The following is a 6,846-nucleotide window of genomic DNA, read 5'->3' as shown; positions in this document are numbered from 1 at the left end:
TCATGCTTTCAACTTTAAAAGGATCATAATGCTGATTGTGTGAACTTAGGCAAATCACGAGAGGTAGAGCAGGAAGAGTTGCATCAGTGCTTAGTTCTCATGGCCCTTTCTTACAGGCCCAGGGAAATGCTGATCGCCACTTTGGGGCCAGGAAGCAATTTTTCTCTAGGCCCGTTTGGCCCCCAGTGATCCTGGAGGTTTTTTTAATCATATTCTGGGCGTGGAGCAGGGGTCACTGGGGGGTGTGGAGGGTATTGGTGAATTTCCTGCATTGTGCAGGGGGTTGGACTAGATGACCCTGGAGGTCCCTTCCCACTTTATGAGTCTATGATTCTATAATTCATCCAGGCTGGCTGTGGGCACGCCAGCACCTCTGTCAGGCAGAAGCGCCTGAGATCCTCCCCCTCCCCTTTTCCTTCGCCCGACTTGGAGGCAAAGGAAAGAGAGAGGGGGGAAAGAATGGATCCCAGGTGCTTCTGCCTGGCAGAGGGTCTGGTGCACACTTCCGGTGATGTCAGAGGGTGTGGCGTATGCTAATAAGTTATGCTAATGAGCTCCTGCAGCTCTTTTTCTACGAAATGACCCCTGACCATAGCCATTAATTCCAAAACAAAAGCTATGTGAAGCTGTAAGCATTAAGACTCTCTTTGAGGCTAACTCGTTACGGTCGATTCCGGTCTAAAATGGAAACGAGTTTCCACTCTTATCTTCCAGGGCAAAGTATAGAGCGCTCCCACCAAGGAGGTGGCAAGGGGATAGAGCGACGCCACTCAGTCGCCGAGGTAAGAAAAAATACTCGGTTTGCACACGCCCCCTAGTGTTTGGTTTTTTTAAATTCTCCCATTAGTCGTACTAGCAGGACGTGTCTGCCTCGAAGGAAATGGCTTTGGGACGGCTCGACCAACCTTCCTTGTTCTTCACGTAGGGTTTTTTTCTTTTCCTATTTTGTCCGCCCCGCCTCTCTTCAATACGACTCTGTTTTCTAAATCTTGGTTATTTAGAAACACAGGTGTTACTAGTGGCACTGGACTCAAACTTTGTTCAGATGTTACTAGTGGTATGAATTCTCCTGATATACTTTCGCCTCCTGTTAGTAAATTTTTCAGGATTGTATTTACACACACACACCTTTTCCTGTTGTAGAACTCGAGGTTGTAAGCATAAGATTCCTAGGAGGGCTGGCCACTATGTGCTTAGGTAGGGTTGCCAGCTCAGGGTTGGGAAATACCTGGAGATCCTGGGGGTGGAGCCTCAAGAAAGCGGGATTTGGGGAGGGGAGGGACTTCAGTGGGGTTTAATGCCATAGATTTTCTCCAGGTAAACTGATCTCTGTCGCCTGGAGGTCAGTTGTACTAGTGGGAGGTCCCCAGACAACACCTGGAGGTTGGCAACCCTAGGCTGCCAGCAGGGCTTGAGAAAAAACAACAGCAACAACCCCATGTCCCTTTAATGGGTGCTTATTGCATAAATTGCAAGTAGATAAATAGGTTCCGCTTCGGTGGGAAGGTAACAGCGTTCCGTGTGCCTTGGTGTTTAGTCATGCCGGCCACATGACCACGGAAACGTCTTCGGACAGCGCTGGCTCTTCGGCTTTGAAATGGAGATGAGCTCCGCAACCCTAGAGTCGGATTCGACTGGCTTTCGAGCAAGGGAACCTTTACCTTTACCTTTATTGCATAGAAAAGGGCAGCCGGAGCTTTTAACAGCATCTCATTAAGCTTTTATTAATGGGACAGGCCTTTTTTTTTGCCAGGCCTGTTGACAATCCTGCTAGGATGTCAGCTACAGGGATCAATTCTAAGCAGGTCAACTCAGACACCCACTCAGGTGTATTCAATGGGGCTTACTCCCAAGAAAGTGTCCTTAGGATTGCACTGAAGATCTGCTACCTAGAATACCGGGCGGGGGGTTGTAAATGCAAGAGGGCTCTTTGGGCTAGGTTTGTTGTCAAGGGAGGCTTCTCACCCTGATCAACAGCAACAACCCCATGTCCCTTTAATGAGTGCTTATTGCATAGAAAAGGGCAGACGGAGCTTTTAATGGCATGGAGGTAAACAGCACCTCATTAAGCTTTTATTAACGGGACAGGCCTTTTTTTTTTTGCCAGGCCTGTGGACAATCCTGCTAGGATGTCAGCTACAGGGATCAATTCTAAGCAGGTCAACTCAGACACCCACTCAGGTGTATTCAATGGGGCTTACTCCCAAGAAAGTTTCCTTAGGATTGCACTGAAGATCTGCTACCTAGAATACCGGGCAACCATCTCATCCTTTGCCGTCCCCGTCTTCTTTGACCTTCAATCTTTCCCAGCATCAGGGTCTTCTCCAGTGAGTGCTCCCTTCTCATTTGGTGGCCAAAGTATTTGAGCTTCAGTTTCATTATCTGGCCTTCCAGGGAACAGTCAGGGTTGATTTCTTTGAGGATTGACTGATTTGTTCTTCTTGCAGTCCAAGGGACTCTCAAGAGCCTTCTCCAGCACCTACTGTTGTACACACTGCTTATGAAACACTTTGTACTCTGCCATTGGCTAACAGTCAGTTTACCTTAGTAGGTGCTCTTAGCGCTTCCATGGTGCATATGGTAAGTGCCTTTGATGATTCTAATCACAGTGACTGAAATCAATCATGAACATCTATTCAGATATTCACTTTGGTTCATCGCTTAAAGGCATTCTGGGTAAAATACCAAACGCTGACAGGCAGTAACTGACTGACCTTGCTTGTTCTGGCCAGTTGTAACTGTGCATGCTTCCAGTTTGCTTGCATTAGATGAAGAACACTGCATGATGTACTAATATTTGTTACAATTAGATACTTTTTAGAATCTCACAGAATGAAAAGAAGGCCTATTGTTTAGCTGAAGGAGGTATATTTTTGCCTGAGAAAATCCAGCCTACAGGTTCGAGCCCAATCAGAATGGAGTGACGGATATATGACAAGGTTTGATGGAAACGATAATTGTGATTTATTTCTAACTGTCATAGGGGGTATAAAACCCTATGTCTCCCATTGTAACCTTAGGGAGAGCTGTGGGGGTCCAAAACCTTATTGGGTCTGCACCTCCCTCCTTTGTTGATCAATAAAGTACAAGGTCTGATTCTCCTCTACAAGACTGCCGTGTGCTTTCTCAAATTGGGCTGGGGGAGCACAACCCGTGACGGAGTTTCTGTCTTACACTACTAAAACATATTTGTACGGAATGAAAGCCCACACGCACACGGCTGTGCGTTTGGCTGAAAGGGACTGGAGCTGAGGGTGTTCCACATAATGGATGCTGACCATCCCATAACCGCTTTGTCCATTCCTCCAGTGAGGGCCCCATTCTCTGCCGGGTCCACTGGGGACAAGTTCTCTGGCCCGCAAGATCAGACCAAGCCGGAGCACAGGAGGCCTTGCTGTAGGGAGCTGTCAAGGATTGAACACAAACCCTCTTGCGGAGCCGTTGAACCAGTCGAGGCTGGAGCTGAACCGAAGGAGGCTGATGGCCCCACCCCTTGCTGTGGCCAGAGTTGGGTCCTAGAGCTTCCCAAGGCTCGAGAGTGGCAACTTCCTCCTGTGCTCGAGGAGGGCTGCTCAGGATGTTCTCCTCTGCTTTGCCCTGGCTTCAACCCTGCTCTCCTCCACCTTTTCCCTCAAGGAGCGTTGTGGTCAAAGGGGCCACTCGGGGATCCTCATCCTCAAAGAGCCGGTTTGGGGTAGTGGTTAAGAGCGGCGGCGGCCTTTCATCTGGAGAACCGGGTTTGATTCCCTCCTCCTCCACATGCAGCCCGCTTGGGTGACCTTGTGTCCCTCGCTGTTCTCTCAAGAGCAGTCCTCAGAGAGCTCTCTCAGCCCCACCTACCTCACGGGGGTCTGTTGTGGGGAGAGGAAGGGAAGGAGATTGTAAGCCACTCTGAGTGAAGGGCGGGGTACAAATCCTCCTCCTTTGCTGATTTTTGGGCAGGAGCTGGCTCCTGACCTGCCTGACCCTCTGGCCTTTGGATGTGACCCACTTGTGATGGAAGGGGGGGCCTTCTCCTGCAGATCCAGGGGGACGAGGAGCCCAAGCAGTCGTGGGGACCACAGGGGACTCATTTCCCTTTGAAAAGTACTGAGAAGGGTTGAGTGATTTCAGCAGAGTACTTTTATTCAGAGGGAACAAGACGAAGAAAGCCGGCTCGCAGGCTGGTTTATATGCTCAGAAAACCCACCACCAAAACACACCCCCTATTTCTCTATAGGCTATATACAGTAGCCGAGAGTCCCATAGGCTCTCGGCTGCGGACCTGGCCCTCTGATAGGTGCGGGCTAGAATCCGCTTGGCTATTGTCCTGGAGGAGCGAAGCTTCAGGACTCTGCCTGACCGCATGGCCCAACTGTCGCGCACGTGGTCATGGCGGAGTACATTACACCCTTCATGGATTGTACCTTTCTGAGCAGTCTTACTTCTCTGGTGATGGCGAGTCAGAGATGAGGCTCCCAATGGACCTGGAGAAAAAATGTCCTGTCTTTGAGGCAGATAATGCTTGTCATGCCCTCAAGCTAAGTGACATCACCTGGTAAATTACATCCCATCAAGCCCTACTTGGGCAAACTGATCGAGAGGGCAGTGGCGATTCAGTTGCAGGGCTTTTCGGATGACACCTCCGTATTAGATCCCTTCCAGTCCGGTTTCCGACCAGGCCATGGGACAGAGACGGTCCCGGTCGCCCTCACAGACGACCTCCGGAGGCCCCTGGATCAAGGCGGTACAGCAGTGTTGTTGTTGTTAGACCTGTTGGCAGCGTTTGACACAGTCGACCATCAACTACTGATCCACCGCCTTGCCGACACCGGGATTCAGGGGTTTGCCTTGCAGTGGCTCCTCGTTCCTTCAGGGTTGGGGACAAAGGGTGGCAGTGGGGGAGCAGCTATCCGGAAGGCACCCACTAATTTGTGGAGTGCCCCAAGGAGCGGTGCTTTCCCCAATGCTATTCAGCATCAAAAATGTGTGAGCCGGAGGCTAAAAAACTGTGTGCTCGCTCACACTCACTCAGCTTAGAGGGAACACCGTATCAGTACTTATGAATGTTTAATAATATATAAAGTACAACATTGTTTTGATAAACTCTTAAATGTGTTATTTAAGTATTTATTGTTAAAAGTCTTACAGCATTTAGCATGGGCCAGTACATTAGACCCACCTGGAGGCTGGCCTCCCTAGCTTCAGGAGAGATGTAGACTCACAGCAATTTCTGATTACAAAGAAGACTGTCAGAAGAACCTCCTTTTCTTATCTTTGGCGTTGCTTGTACCGGATGTGGAGAAGAAGATGATGAACAGGTGCCTGTAGAGCACCTGGGAGGGGGCTACCCTTCAAAACTTAGCGATCCTATTTCCTTAGGACTAGAGAGCCTTGGAGCTGCGGTGGCTCAAGTGGTTAAGACGCTGAACTGCAGGCTATGGAAGGTCAGTAGTTCAGCAGTTCGAGACCCGGGTGCCGCAAGACGGAGTGAGCTCCCGTCTCCAGTTCCAGCTCCTGCCAACCTAGCAATTCGAAAGCAAGAAATTGCAAGTAGATAAATAGGTACCACTTCAGTGGGAAGGTAACAGCGTTCCGTGCGCCTTGGTGTTTAATCATGCCGGCCACATGACCACGGAAACATCTTCGGACAGCGCTGGCTCTTCGGCTTTGAAACGGAGATGAGCACCGCAACCCTAGAGTCGGACTCGACTGGCTTTCGAGCAAGGGAACCTTTACCTTTACCTAGAGAGCCATAGAGCTTCCCAGGAGGGTGGTCCTGCATCACAGCAGTTTCTAGAGAGTGGCACGGGGGACCCCGTATATTGGTCTGTTATTTACATAATGGCAGAATGAGATGGTAGACAGGAGATGCTGACATTTTGGGCCTTTCAGACCCATGCATCCATATTTCCGTAGGACTAGACCAGAGAGGCAGGAAGTGCTCCAGGTGTGCATTTTAAACTCACCGATTTATGCACATCCTTGCCACGCTTTGCACCAGTTTTTTTTTTAAAGGAGACATCAATGAGAAGGAGGAGGAGGAGGAGATTAAATTTATACCCCGCCTTTCACTTGGAGTCTCAGAGCAGATTACAAACTCCTTTCCCTTCCTCTCCCCACAACAGACACCCTGTGAGGTAGGTGGGGCTGAGAGAGCTCTTTCAAGAACTGCCCTTTCAAGGACAGCTCTTGTCAGAACTATGGCTTGCCCAAGGTCATCCATCAGCTGCAAGTGGAGGAGTGGGGAATCAAACCCGGCTCTCCCAGATTAGAGTCCGCACACTTAACCACTACACCAAACTGGCAAGATGAGATCTGAATGTGTGGATTCCTATGTTTGCGTGCTGTTAAGAAGCTGCTGGATTTCTTTGTGAATTCCCCAGCTAGGATTAAGAGCTCTTGAATTTTCCAGCGCTTGTTTAACGTTCTGGGCTAATGTCAAGAAGTCGTTACAAAGCTGAACTGAAACACGGTCAGGGGAGGTGCCACCATAATAAATATAGCCACTAGTTGGCACTGCAGGACAGCCATAATTAGTTTGCCAATCAGAGAATATAAGTCGATTTGCTAAAGGCTGGAGACAGCAGCAAAGAGAGAATGAACCAAAGATGGACCAACGATGCTAGAAACCCATGAGGGATTTTCTGGCATTGTCTGGAGGGTCCCCGTTTGGATCAGAGCAACTGTGAACAGAAGAACAGAAGACCATAAGAGAAGCCAATGTTGGATCAGGCCAATGGCCCATCTAGTCCAACACTCTGTCACGCAGTGGCCCAAAATACCAAGTGCCATCAGGAGGTCCACCAGTGGGGCCAGGGCACTAGAAGCCCTCCGACTGCGCCCCCCCCCCCAAGCCCAAAGAAT

Source organism: Gekko japonicus, unplaced genomic scaffold (assembly GCF_001447785.1).
Source record: "Gekko japonicus isolate JY-2015 unplaced genomic scaffold, Gekko_japonicus_V1.1 scaffold2783, whole genome shotgun sequence".
NCBI lineage: Eukaryota > Metazoa > Chordata > Lepidosauria > Squamata > Gekkonidae > Gekko > Gekko japonicus.
Note: the sequence above shows the minus strand (reverse complement) of the source record.